General features: G+C 39.8%; 1 long non-coding RNA gene across 1 annotated transcript in view; it reads left to right on the top strand.

Annotated features, from left to right (window-relative positions):
- LOC137130402 (uncharacterized) overlaps positions 1–10,196 on the top strand; it is a 52,842-nt gene extending 42,646 nt beyond the window's left edge. Inside the window, exons 3-4 of the long non-coding RNA XR_010914847.1 lie at positions 8,152–8,266; positions 8,376–10,196. This is a non-coding gene — a long non-coding RNA (uncharacterized lncRNA). The remainder of the gene's footprint in view (positions 1–8,151; positions 8,267–8,375) is intronic.
- Positions 10,197–15,495: the final 5,299 nt, after the last annotated feature.

Here is a 15,495-nt window from a genome sequence, read left to right as displayed (position 1 = left end):
TTAAATACTTCATCAATCAATGCTGCGGCCAATGTGTTGTTTGGTGATTGGTGGAGAATTCAGGCAATCCATCTTTCCTACTAGCAACTGGCATTCAAGATTTTCCTCAGGTTCGCTACGTAATGCTTTTATTTCTTTATTTCCAGGGTTAACACAGGCTTCAGATGTGTGTGTGTGTGTGTGTGTTGGGTTGGATCCACACCAACACTTTGCTTTGACATGTCTGTTTGACATGTTCGCTGGTAAATATGCTACACACATAAGTAAACATAGAAATTAATTTATGATCCCTCCTATGCTTACTTAAATCATGCCCCAGAAATCTGATCTAATTACTGTAATGTCATGTAAAATACTTTGTCACCATGAAAACTGGCACTTTGCAAAAAGGGAAATCTGCTGGATTGTTTATCATTATAGTTTGTACAGGTCCTAGGAATAAAAGCCTAAAAAGACATTGTCAGTGCTAACCGCTGTCACCATAAAGGAACCGGATAAATGCAGCAATGGAAGAACTGGAACAAACCTAGTGACATACAGTAAGGTTCATTAATATTGTAAAAATAACTGTTTTGGCATTTGGCCTCCGTACACAACCACATTTAATTTGAAAATACCTGCCTGATAGCACTGGGAGTGGCCAGTACAACATTTTCAAACATCTTTAAGGGAATGAAACAACTGTCAAGCTCAGTAACAAAACCATCTATTGAGGAGGTAGGCATGCTATTGTCAGAGTCCACCGTCAAGAGATGACTTTTGGAATAAATTAGAGAGGCTTCATAACAAGATGCAAACCACTGTTAACAGAGACCAAAGACCAAGACCAGAATAGACTTTTCTGGGAAATACCTCAAAACCCTGGTATGATTTCTATGATTACCTGGGTCATTTGTGTTTATTAATGACCTGACTGTTGATATAAGTAGCAGGATGAATTCTGAAGTGTATAGGGCAATGCTCTCCATTCACATTCAGCCAAATGCTGCTTCATATTGGAGATGGATAATATAACAAAAGCTACCAAAGAGTTTCTCAAAGCAAAAAACAGTAACCTGTTCTCAACCTAGTAGAGCAGCTTTTCACTTACTAAAGACCCACAGACAAGCAAGGCAGCTGCAATACAGACCTGCAAAGCATTTTGAGGGGTGAAACTCAGTCCCAGACCTCTATCATTGACTGCAAGGGATTTCCATTCAATTATTAAAGGCAATCCTTATGTTTGTATTGCTACTTTGTTCTATTATTTGTGAGCTACCAAATATCGAGGTGTGAAGTAAAATGGCGTTAATTCCTAAACATTTAATACCAAACATTTTGTCAAACCCCTTGAATTAAAGCTGAAAGTACTAACTTTGCTTACATCGGATGCTTCATTTTCACGTTTCAAATCTATATTATATTTTGACTAACCTAGAAGTTACCATTTCCTGGTTCCCTCAACCCACCAATTCCCTCCATCAACCCCCCCCCTTTTTTATGTGTTTTTTTTTATCATACGAAATAAACTCAACCACAAACAGAAGTTTATAATGCACCTTTCGTGCATTTGTGCCTAAGTACAATCTCCAGGCCTTTAGGATCGGTTGTAATGGCAATGATAAATTCTTCTTTTCGAGGACAGTAGGTGAAAGCATGATGGAGATCATGTGATTTCACACATGCAGTATCTGTCTGGAACCAAAAACACCAGGCAGTGGCCCTATGTGGTGGGTGTGAATTTGTTTGAGAGGACTGTGTGTCTCATGTATATGTGATTAGGAGTTTTTAATTGCAGTCTAAGGTGCCATAGTAGCCATAAGCCCAACTGACAATGCTATTAATGTAACTGTGGCTTTGGTGTCATCATGGCATTTGCTTTAGGCATTTAGCCCTTATAGAATTTCACATTTGCTGTGTAGATATGTAAATTATTTATAATTATCCATGAATCTTAGTATAATGCTATGCATTGTATTTAATGAACATCATGAAACAGAAGTTTGTCTCCATCTACGCTGCATGATTTGTGTACTCTTCTTTTCTGCTCTCACTGTCTCCATCTCGGTGTGGTTATAGTAAGACTGAAGCCCCTGGGTTTAGCTTAATTAAAATACATCCTTTTTGTGTTCCCCTTAAAGTGCAGCGATAGAATAACTATGCAATGGGGTTAGAGGTATTTAGCTCCTTGAGGAGTTAGCCAATGTTGTGTCACACAGCCACTCACAGCTAAATCAACAGAGAGAGAGAGAAAAAATGAAGTAGCAACATAGGGAGAAAGAAAAGAAGTGGGGGAGGGGGGTCGAGGGGTGGTGGGGATCCCACATCATGTAATCCGTTAGCTTTACACACTGAGCGGCATTTTCATGCTAAGCTTCGAGCCTGAACTGAAATCTCCACACTTATCCTCAAATCCAAGATGAAATACTGTCAGATGTACTGCGATCCAAAGAATTTAGTCTAAGCCTGACAGGCAGGGCAGAGAAACATATGAGTGACTAAGGAGCAGGAAGAGAGGGAAAGATACTGCCAGGAGGGGGGATTGATTGAATACAATGACATGTCAGCTGTAGTGTGACTCATGTCATTTTGACCCCTAAACTGTACTGTGTTTATCTCACACATCAGGAGTTTTCTGTTAGGACTCATAATTTAGTTTGAATGTAGATCAAAAATTCCCATTGAATTTGATTTGAGAGAAAGAGTATATGGCAACAACTTGCGTGTATTACTGTATGAGTGAATTTGGCAGCTTAGTATGTTCTGTAGTCAGATGTTTTATGTGGGGTACTGGCGGTGATATTTGAAGGGAGTGTACGTCCCTCATCTCTGAATAGCTCTAAGGCACAAGCAGGAAATAGAGTCCTGCCGTTTTGTTTTGCATCAGTGCTTCTCTTTATTAGAGAGGCACATAATCGGCATAGAATAATAATTGGAAAATTGTAAGCTTGCTTTCCTTATAATTAGTGAGATCACAGGATGCAATAAATCTATTATTTTACTTAAAAGCGACTTTCCTCATCCCACTGCAATGGAGGATGTGTAACCTCGTCCCACACAGACCTGCCAGAGAAATGGCAAACTCCCCATTTCTGTCTGTCTCACTCTTAACATGTAAACACCAGCATGCTTGAGTGTGCTCAGACAACTGAACATACAATGACATATGAACACCATTTAGGGCCACCAGACATGCACATAAACACATGTATGCACACACCTCAACAACATACAAATAATTGAGTAAGATTTGCTGGTACATTAAGTTTAATGTGTTTGACATTCAGCTGGAGGAGGAGGAAATGCAAGGCATGAAGCAGAGTAGCCGCACTGGGGTCTTTCTTCAATCAGGGCACTGCAGGGCTTCATTTTATAACCCAAATGCAAACCCGGGCCTGTCAAAGCTAATTAGCCCTGTTGCAAATGAATGCAGGTCATGGCTCTCAGCGGATTGGTCCACTGAGGGGTCGTCTAAGGTCAAACCTTCAGTATGGAATCATATAAACAATCATCTATAGACCACAAACCAATCAATCCCTTTTAACACTATCCACTTCCTGGTTGGCTGCTCTCTGAGGTCAAGGGTCAGTTTACAAAAAGACGAGTGTGGTTTGTGTTTGGGAGTGGGGCACACATACTACTGATTATCTATTCTCTGATTTTTAGTAATCAGTATTTCATGAATTATTTGATATGATGTATTGAGAATTTTTGTTTTTGTGAGCTTGCTCAGTAATTTGTCTTTTTAATTATTTATTAGTTTTTATTATTTTCCTTTGCCTGTTTTTACACCAATCAGCCAACAACTTTAAAACATCTATTAGTTTATAATGTCGTGTCGGAAAGGGGTCAGCATGATGAAGATCTTATACTGGCTGTTACTGGTGTAACTGTGATCAGACCTCATGCTTTGGCACGTGTGTGATCTATGTCCACTTTTTCCTTTACGCCCTCACAATCCTTCATGTTCATGTTGTTATCAAGATAAAATAAATAATGAATAGCTTCAAATCTTACTATCCTCACATTATCATTGTGGCAAGATGCTCGTTGCTGTGACTGACCTCACGTTCCTTGAGAGACTGTTTTATACTGTAAGGGACATACAAAGAGGTCTTCTCTCTAACTATACAGAGATGCAGACAATGCAATTTTTTGGAAAAATAATTTCAAGTTATGAGTTCACGTTTTTTTTAAATTTCTTTTCACTTTGCTTACTTTGATTAGTTTTGCATGTACTTGTTTAAAAGAAGGTAAATATCATCATTCTTTAAATTGCACCTAAATTTTGCGATTGAACATTTGATTTCAATATATAAAGATTTGTTCATTTGTTCTTCATAATTTTATTTAAACAGCAGCACGGGGATAGAAGGGTCAGTGCGGTTGCCTCACCACTAAAAGATCCTCTCACGGTCCAAACACAAGCATGTTAAGTGAATTGGTGACTGTAAATTTCCTGTAGGTGTGAAAGTGAGTGTGAATGGTTGTGTGTGTCTGAGATAAACTGGTGATCTGGCCAGAACGTACCCCACTGTTCACCTTAATGACAACTGGATTTTATTAAATGTATTTTTTATATTGGATGTTGTTTTCCTTTAAGGGCATGGGCAAAGGTTTTATTTATCTGTGTCATGATTGTAAAGCACGTTAAATTAAACCCACACGGTGGCTTTCATGTTGGTGCATATTTACTGGAAAGGCAAAATTTGTTATCTATTCAGGAATTCCACACTAATTAAGAATATATAAAAAAAAAATAAGAGGCACATTTATTTTTCAAGCTGTGTTTTTGCAAAATGAATAAAGCTCCTTAAACATCAGCAAGAAGTTTTTGCAGTTGGCTAAGCAGAGAGAAAGGACAGAAAGACAGAGAGAAAGAGGGAGAGGAAGGGGGCGAACGATGGAAACCAACGCTTGAGGAATTGAATTACCAGAGTCTTTTCTCATTATCATTTAGCCGTCTTTTATGGCCCACCAGTAAGAGATGATGTTCCCATGACCCCACACAATACACAGACATATTATTCAATCCAGCCTCGATGAAATTCCTGAAAATAAAACCTTTGTGCTGGGCAACAGCTAATTATATGACAGATTGGCCCCCTTCTGGCTCAGGTTACAGTGTAGAGTGGTCATGTTTTAGCCCCCTCTCTCCCATACTACACACACCACCATCAGCACCAGCCCTCACCCTAGTGCAGAGAAGGACCACTTTGAGAGAATCCCAGGGGGCCCCATTCTTTTCAGAGATTATATATTTCAACCCTCCCCCCCCCCATTCCCATCCAAAATCAGGGGAGCGTGGTGTGTGTGTGTGTACACGTATGTGTACATATGTGTGTGTGTACGGTGGGGCGGTGGGTTGTTGGGGCGTGTGTCAGTGACAGCAGTCATTTCATAGTTTAAAGGGTGTTCTCAAGCAGAAACATTTCCACGAAAATAAAGTTTGATGGTGGAGGACTGAGAAGACATGAGAAGACAAGCTCTGTTCAGTGTGTGTTCTGTTACTCAGTATTTCTGCTACTTTGAAGAACTACTTTACCTTTGATAGCCCAGTGTATTTTTACATAATACCAAATTAGAGAGTTGGAAACATTAACAGATTAAAGTTTTGGGTGGGCATGCCTTTGGCTTTGATTCAGTCCGCTAATAACAAGAGTTTGTCATTAGTGTTCGGACATGGACCACCAAGATAAATGCCAGCACATGTTTAAATTATCTGGAGAGTAATGGCATTTTTCTGCAGCCCTTTCCCTCCCTGTAAAGATCCCGTGTTGACTCGACTGTGCTGACATTTTGAATTATCAGCACAGGTTTTATCTGTTTCTTATTTTGCTCCCATACTGTTAGTTACAAAGAGTTTGTGTTGGACGAGGTTAAGACTAAACAGTGTGTTGAAATAATCTGAGGGAACTGCATTGGGGAACCGTGGAATTTAACTAATGCATTGTAACAGTTAGTAAAGTTAGTCAAGCGAAATTAAAACTAAGTTCGTGAAAACTGTAGAGATATTCTGTAGTCACTTAAAAACTAAAATTCATATTTGCAATATTAGAGACTAGACTGTAAGAACTACTACAGTACGTTTCCCTCACTCACGGCTAATGTCCTGATATCTTATTCTGCACTGTGCAAAAGTGCATTTATGTATTTTTATTTTTGGCCCTGTCTGTGGTCTTTCAAGTGCAAAACCTGAAACTAAAAGTTACACATACACATTAAAACCATGACACCAAGTGCTTGAAAACCCACAACACTTTTGCCTACAACCCAACAGAACTAAAACAAGGAAGTGTAGCTACTGTTTTAGCTGTTTCTGCTGCAGTGCTGTTGAAAATTGCAATAGCTGAATATTTAAAAAAAAGGAATTGATATCATATAATGAAACAAGTGAAAAATGGAAGCTGTTTTTTTTCTGCATTAGTTACTGACTGGTGAAAACCTAAGTAAATGTTGCATCAGACTTAAATCCAACCTCGTTTTGTTGCCTAAAACATGTATACAAACCCAACACAAACTGTATATGAGCATGTTTCTGTTTTACTGCTGTTAAAGAAAACCTTGTAATTCTAACGTTTTTATGTTTTTGTGTGCTGGATCATTGCACTGTAAAGAATTAACACTAGCTTTGAAAAACCCAGTGACAGCTAGCCTGCATTTCTCTTAAAAAGTTAGCAAGTTCTCATCTCATTCTCCACTTCCAGCGTTTAAATGATTACTGGGCTCCAGTTGCATGCCTGGGATGCTTGACTACTGTGTTCACCTGGCATGAACCCAAGCGAATGGAGCCTAGAGTATTCATTGCTCAACCTGGGTGAAGGTCATAGAATCCAGCCTTTCTCTGCTCCGCTCCCCAATGAGCAAACATATGGTCACAGAGCACCTTGAACATGTTTGGGTGACCACTGCAAAAGAGACAGAGGTGCCGAAGGAGGTTTAGCACCACCTTGCTAAAGCAGAACAAGGATAAGGAGGGTGTGCGAGGCTGCCAACATCAGTGCTCATCCAGACAAACCCAGGTGAAGTCACCCAGCTAAGACAGATGTGAAACACTACTGAGCTTCTGACTTGCTTCTTCTTTGTTCTCTCTTGTTTCTGCTGATATGAATGCATGTAATCATAAGGTACAGTATCATCACCCTGTTGTTCAAACAACCAAGCCTTGTCTAATCGCTTCCATGTTTCCTCAGTGTTAAGCTCATTAGTGGGTGACCTAAAGGCATGTAGGAAAAAAAATAGACAAGCGAGAGTCAAAAAAGTCTTTGGATAATGGATGCTTGCTGTTTTGAGACAGTAAAAATAAACAGTCTGCGGTTTTAATAATGGATATGCTGTAAACATCGGCCTAGAGTGTGAGTTTATCGCAAATGTCGGCATAATAAGGTAACTTGTGTTTATGTGAGTGCATTCTCATGTACAGTGTAAGCATGAGCGCGCCTGCATTTCGATCTGTGTCATTGCATGTGTGTATTAGTCTTTGGGCAGGCGGAGGGTGGTGGTTGTAGTGGTGGTGGCGGTGGTGGTGTGTTGAAGATGATGACACGTTGTTCGACTTTGTGAATGGGGATGTGAGAGTGTCTCTTGTGTCTGATCATCCGGCCCAGGTGGCGAGTGGAAGGCCGACTTCATTAGCCTTAAAGAGGAAACAAAGGAAGATACATTGTAAAAAAATGCCATCCTTCATCTGCGAGGCCACCGCCTGACACATTAGGAATCTGTATGCTCAATTAACCACTGGCAGGCTCATTTTTCCTCTCGCTCGCTCTCCCACTCTCTCTTTCCCTTGCTCTTGATCAAACAGAGCAAGATAGAGCAATCACACTGGACTGAAAGCAAGACTTAATACACAACATGTTTCTGTTACAGAATATCTTTGCTAATTTTGAATCGTTTTGGCAGTGCTTTATTTGAAATAATCAGGCAAAAAAAATAAAAAATGAAAAAGCATAACTTTTGGTGTGAACGTCAAATGAGATGAGATGTCAAAGACATCACTTAAGAAGTGATTTAATGTTGAATAAAAACTAAAAGATATGAGAGAAAACACTGACAATTTACAGTTTACTTACGTGAACAAACGAAAGCTTGTCTTGTTGATTAAACTAAACTTGTTTTCAATGCTGTATTCTATAAATGTCACAACTTATACAGCTTATTTTTTTATTACAGGAGAAGGAGTAGAGTCAGATTGCCCAGAGGAGAAGAAATCTCTTACCAAAAAGCACGGTTTTCCTGACGTACAGTTTGCATGTGATGTCTATTGTTAGCACTGCACCAAAAAACGGTATGTTATTTTACAGATGGTATGTAATTTTACAAATGAACTTTAAAAACAACAACCTTTTGCAGATCCACATAAATGTAAAATAATTTATTTTTCTTGTTTATTACAGGACATAACTCTAGCTCAGGCTCAGTAAGACTGCGTCACACGAACACATGATGCCTGCCTATGCATATGCCTGCATATTGGAATTTATAAACATTATTGATAAACTAAATGGGATGAAGTTAAATAAGTTACTGTGCAGCATCTCAAGTTCTAAATGAGATGCTGAGATAAGAATAATCAAAGATTATGTTTTTTGGATAAAGGAATCAAAGATATAATTGTCGACCACATTATTGTTCCCATTGTGCTTCTACATTATCCAGAATTTAGCACTGGCTACAGATCGTTATGCTGCTCCACTGTTGTTTTACATATGTCTGAACAATCAAAAAAGTCAATCCCATCCAATGCTGTCTTAGGTGACATCAATTGAGGCAATTCTTAAGGTTTTGTGTAGCTCCCTCTGAAGCAACAGCATTCTGAGTACAACTGTTCCTACATACGTTGTAATGCTGCTCAAAATCAGTGTTACCCTTTAATGAGTGCTGATATCATGTGTCATTAAGCATTATGTGATATCTATATATAAAAGTCACAAAGTGTAGCAAAACATTATTTTTATGTAACCCAGCTTCTCCCCTTTTATTGATGTAAACATATGCACACGTTCCCACACAGAAATCAAAAAAACACCTTCCCAACATTTATTGTATTGAAAAGTGTGACAGGCCAATGATCCTTATCTTCCCATGAACCTCCAGTGAAAAATGACAAAGTGCAACAAGAACCTGTATGAGGTGGGGCTTTGGGTGGCATGTGTGTTAGGCTGGGGGGTGGAGAGAGGTCACTGTGATACGCATCAGCTTTTGATTAACGAGGTGAGCTGGATGCTCTTTAAAATCACAGGGATCACAGCTTAAGAGGCCTCCATCCAACACTTTACCACACTTCACAGGATCAAGTTCATTTTATTACCCCCAACCCTTTACTCTGGCCCTCTTTTGAGGTCTATCAGAGAGATGAAAAATGGCATGCAGCTGGCCCAGCACTTCCTTCCCCTTGTCGGGGTCAACAGTTCACTATGCTGATAGAGACCCTCACACCTCCATTAATAAGAGTTCCCCTGGACTCACACAGATCGCTTTGCTGCACCACTGGACAGACCATCGTCCCTACCTTTGTCTGAGTTTTCCATCATGATATTCCTGCACTAATGCATAAGTTACTGATACTTTCTATGAGGATTGATCATCAGCTGATTTTCTTTGTTTGCTAATACTAGTAAAAAAAGTAATATTGTAAGTTTAATGTTTGCTGAGCCCTTTTCTCTGCTAAGAAAAAGGAAAAGGAAAGCATCTAAAAATTTTTGAAGATGATCATGACTTGAATACGACATCAGTCATCATTGTATTTCTCATTGTATCAGGGTAAAAGGACATATTTTAGGTTTGTGTTCAATCGGCATCAGTTAGTTTTCTTCCTCACAGAGGATAAAATAAATTGTTTGGGTTTAAAAAGCAATAAAGGCCTCCAGCAGCTTTTGGCCTTATTATAAAAAGTAAAAAAGTGAATGAATGACATTTTTAAAAAAAAATAGGAAACACTACTGTATAACAAACCTCTCAATTTTAGCTTTATTGACAGAATGGATTGACAGCAGAGGCCAGCTTGGTACGATTTAGAGTGCCCTCAAAAAGAGGTGCTAATCACAAAGCTGAGCTGGCCTTGTTGAGCTGCTAATTACCCCTATTATGAAGATGCAGAGTGCCTGATCAGAGTCGTCTCAGTGTACATGTGTGCGTTTTTGTCTGCGCATACACGTGTGCATACTAGTCTGTGCCGATTAAGAGGAGGATTAGCCGTCTATCCTGAGGAAAGGGGCAACCAGGGGGGTGTGAGGAAAGAAAATGGGGGGTGGGGTGGGGGGTACCCCTCCAGGAGACGAGCCCTGACCTTCTCATTTCATCCTCATTAGTATCTCATGTCAACAGAGCAGCCACTCCTTAATCATCTGCTATCATCCCCGGCCACACGCAATAGCACAACTACACACATAAAGATACAAACACAAACTTCATTATAATATAGTGCTTGTTTTAGAGACTTGTCCTGTGTAAGTATTTTATCAAATAATATGTGTCATTTTAGTTAGAGAGTATGCTATGCAACACATTTTACCTTCAGTATATGGATTTTCACTATAACATTCGGACTAACACTAACACACTAATGCTTGTATAAATAATCCAGCAGTTACAGTTAGTGGGTGTTTTTTCATTACTTCTAATACGCCAGACAAAAAATGCAATGATGTATTTGAGTTGGCTTATGGGATCCTGTGGTGGACATCAGTATGCTAGCATGGCAGAGGGTGGGCTCGTCTGTCTGTGTCGGCCTCTGTGCCACGGAGGCCCCAGTAGGGTCGGGGGGAGTAGGGGCTTAGGGTGCCAGCACAAATGAGCCCCATTCATTTCCCTACTTCGGCATATGGTGGCCCATTGTCCTCGGCCACAGAGGCAGAAGTGATGCAATTTGTTGGCATGTCCTGTCATTTCACAAACTGCCCATCCCACTGAGGCCCTGGCCAGCAGAAGACAAGCAAGGGCAGCTTGTTGTTTCACCCAATGCACGCATAACATGTATTGTGTGTGTGTCTCCTGAAGTTAATCCAAGACTGGTAGCAACAAATAACCCACCAGCAAACATGAGTAAGACATATGTAGTCATTTGGACAAATATTGTGATGAACAGAGTAAGATAGTCAGAAACAACAGGATCAGTCAGAGTTAATCTTCCTGATAATGATAAAATACAGTATCTGTGTCAATCCCTATGGTTTTCTGTGTCATAACAATAGCTTATCCTTATTTACAGAATTTCAGATTTAATCTGATCTAGGTATTAAGACATGATAGAATCCCCGTGGTATGCTAAGAGACCAGTCTTGGGAAAACAACTCATACTGTAGAAAGAAATAACAAACCCCTGTGTAAAAAAAAAAAGAAAAAATAAAGAAGAAGAAAGAAATTAAAACCAACGTAGAAAGAATAAACACTGAAACCACAGATTTATGAGTGAGAGTGAACCGGGCAGCTCACCCTTGACCTGTTCCTGGTTTCACTATGCCAAGCATGAAGCTACTGTCTGACATGAGAGGAAGGAGGCTTGTTTGACTTCCTGAAAAAGCAAACTTTTGACATGAGGTGCAAAATATAACCAATGCAGCAGCAGAAATAAAGAAAGAAGTGTCTAGACATGACTGCATTAAGGTCAGACAGAGGAAAACATATGACCACACAGTCATGCACAAAACGGTGATAGTATATGGTGCTGACAGACATTTGGATGACCGGGGTCAAATGTCACAGAACCCATTTCACACTAACATTTATGAGTTTATGTGTGTGTACCCAGAGCATTCTGGCTTCACGGTGTGGTGTCACTCATTACAGGACGTATCGGTTGGAGGTGTGCTTCTCATTGTCCGCGCAGCATGCAACCACACCCATGTGCACGTTTTCTCAGCATGTAACAGGAACATAGGATTTCCACTGGGCTCCTGAGAAGAAATCAACACAAAGGAGCACCTCAAGACAGAAGTCAGCATCTCTTCAGCCGTTTTGGAGATTGATGACATTGGTCCTTGTTTCAGTAGGTATAAGAAAGAAGTGGTCCTCTGAGACTCATTACACTTTAGCAAGATGTGGAAAATGGAGTGAAATTGCTCCTGATTAACAGATGTATCATTTGTATTGGACCTGGTTGCTCTTTCACAATTGTCAGCTGTAGATCTGTACCAAAACTAATGATGTGGTTTCATGAGCTGGACTTATGAAACAACCTAAAGAAAAGATTTGATAGGATGATCTACTGCACTCCTGTTTGTCACAGAACATGCACAAACAGTCAGATAATCTTTCCTCGTCCCCCGCACAAACATTTAACCAGGCGAGATGTGGTCATTCTTATACCCCAATCAAATATCCTTGACCTCAATCCTAGCTGCACTTTCCTCCATTCACCTCCCCCACTTGATCGTTCATTCACAATGCTGTGGTAACTGAGATCGCTCTCCAACCCTATCCTTAACCCCATTTGTACCCTCCTCTCTAGCCACCCCCCAGAACCTGTCAAGGACCAGCTTCCCATGTCCATCACCGGGTGATGGATGAGGTGGAAGGTCGTCACCCCACTCTCCAGAGTTCACTGATTCCATCAGCCATGCAGACATGTCCAAATCATAGTGGGGAACGTTACTGAAATCATACATTTGAAACATTTAGAAAGAGCAATCTAGACGTGTCCGTGGCAAAAAGTCATAAATGTGAATTCACTTAGAGGGAGCATGGGACAGTAACTCCACAGACTGACAATCAACTTCGCTTACTCTTGGTCGTCATTAACTTCCTGTCTAACACCTTGTCTTTTTACAGAACACAAAAATCTTTTTTCTGGTGTGGGCAGAGTGTCTTGCTCATATGATTTAGTGTTGCGATAGTAGCCATCTATCTATCTATCTATCTATCTATCTATCTATCTATCTATCTATCTATCTATCTATCTATCTATCTATCTATCTATCTATCTATCTACTGTATCTTTTGATGTATCGATCTAGCGATAAATAGATCAGTCACAGTTTTTCTAGATCGATTGATAGATTGTTTTTAATACCGATATATTTTAACACACTCACTACACAGTAAACATTTGTATTGTACTTTTGCTATTCTGGTTCCACAGTGAAAGATGCAAACTTTCGGTACAGATTCTGCTGACACTCCATTCTGCTGGCACTCCGTAAAAAAACAGAAATGATTTGCTGCAAGAGATTTTCTGTAAAATGCGTTGAAATTTGATTGCACCCTGGTATATACTAGTGAAGTCTCTCACCCCTGAGTGACCTTAAATTGCCTCTTGATGCCTATGGCACTGCAGGAAAAACAGTTGCCCTATTGGCTCATTTCACATATGTCCTGGTAAACAAACCTATAGGACATCTTTGGTGTTCCAATTGTTGGGGGAAGCAGAGTAAGTAAACTCACATCTAGACCAGTCTGTCCCCTATTTTCCAGCAACACAACACATGACACCCAAAGGAGGCAGGATCTCTATCACTCATCATTCAGTCAGGTGGATTGATTGATATACTATAAATTCACAAGAAAAATAACTGTGCACAATGGCATCAAGCCTCGCCACTGACAGGGACATAGATCAATGTTATTTCCCACGTTTGCAAAAATACCTAATTCCCCTTATTTAATCAAGCGTCTCCTTGCTCCAGCCCCACTGGCTGATTTATGACAACTGCTGCCTTTATGAGTACCTGTTTCATTTTCTTGTCTCTACTCTGACAACTAAAGTGATAGGAATTTTATGCTTTTGATAACAATATGAGTTTGGCCTGGAATTCATGTTCCTGTCAGACACCAATAAATAGCAGCAGCATGATAAAAATATTCACACGGTTCCACAACAAAACATCCATCCAATGGAATTTACCTAGAGATAGAACCAGAGAGGACAGAGCTGTGAATAGAAAAAAGAGAGAAGACTGTACAGGAGGGGTTTACTATTAAAACAACGCAGGATCATTGTAAAAGGTCATGTAAACCACAGTGGAGGTGCCAGGGGTTTTCTGGTGTCATCTAGTCAGGATATGTAATTGGTGCGTTGTCATATGAGCATTTTGATAATGTCACATGAACATAAATGCCATGCTGTGACACACTTTCCTTTGCCTATAATAATGTAAAGCAGGGGGTTACGACTCAAACATCACAGACCCTAACGTCAAAACCATACATTAGAGGTCATAGACCCCATTTAACATCAAGGCGAACTTAAGTATGAAGATCTTTGTTGTTGGTGTTTTATTTAGGATGTTTACTGTGCTCGCTTGTCTAGTTAGTTGACTAAATGTAATTTCAATTAACTCAAAGAAGTTTTTGCAACTATAAATTAGAGGGTTGTGGGAGGAAGTGCATTCGGATTAAAAACTCATGTCAAATCAATGTGGCAAACCCTGAAGGGACAAGCTGCAAGCTGCTGATCTTTGATCCATAGAATGTACAGAGGACATTAAGAAATGTATGTTATGAATATGGATGTGCAAATGCAGAAGGTATGAACTGGCCCTTATGAGACAAAGCCTGCTAGCAGCTATACTAATTATGACAGAAGCAAAGGAGGAAGTAAAGTGATTTTGATGAAGGAATCAAAAACATAGATAGAAGAGCCTGCTGGGTCGTTATTAAAGAACTGCAAAGGTTTTCATATTGTTAAATGCTTTAATTTTTCATCAGTATATTTTAAAAGCTTTAGAAGGCACAGACATCTATCTTGTCATTCTGGGAACATGGACAAACATCATATTTTTCTGTTTAGTTTGGAGAACTTGCTGCAGTATCAATAGGAGTTTTCATTGTTAGTGGTGGTGTCCACAGCTTCTGTGCAAGAGGTTTACTGGAAGCAACGCATGAATGCAAACCATCATTAATGTTTGTAATTTAATTTCATTGATATCATCTTCACTGTTTACTTTTACTGCTCACTCTTGTGTATCACGGCTGTTTTACCTTACTGCTAATGCAAATTGGACAAGTCAACTTCATAAATCACTTAGTATTGAATTCATAAGGATTAACTGTAGATTTGAATATAAAAGGTAAAGGTTCTTGCTGTAGAGTCCAAAGTCAAAGCCCACTGGAGTCATCATAAGCAAAAAGCTCTAACTGTATAAACAGTGCTCAAATTTCTTCATCCATCTACTGGTACCCAGCTGTTTACTCCCTCAAAACCAGATTGCTGCCCTTATTTCCCCTCTTCCTCCCTCCCCTGATTCCTCAGACCCTCTGAGCTGGAGCCTCATTCCACTCTGTCACTAGCAGTAGAATAAGTGTGAGAAAGTAATACACAAAAAAATTCTCATATGCATATGAAAAATTATCTCATGAATGGAATCCAGGGGGGTTTGGATAGATTTATATTGGCACTTCACACATTCCATTGACAAATTGGTCGTTTCTGCATTGTTGCCAATAACCTGCAGGTTCCCTAGGCAATGACATTAAACCCAGCAAAAACGGCTCTTAACGTGTGATAAAGTCAAACAAAGATGACGCACTGTACCCGCCGACTACAGCTAAGGAATGGGAAGTAAAATGTCAAGCATTTGA

Source organism: Channa argus, chromosome 7 (genome assembly GCF_033026475.1).
Source record: "Channa argus isolate prfri chromosome 7, Channa argus male v1.0, whole genome shotgun sequence".
NCBI lineage: Eukaryota > Metazoa > Chordata > Actinopteri > Anabantiformes > Channidae > Channa > Channa argus.
The sequence above is the reverse complement of the archived record's forward strand: the minus strand, read 5'-3'. Positions and strand labels throughout refer to the sequence as shown.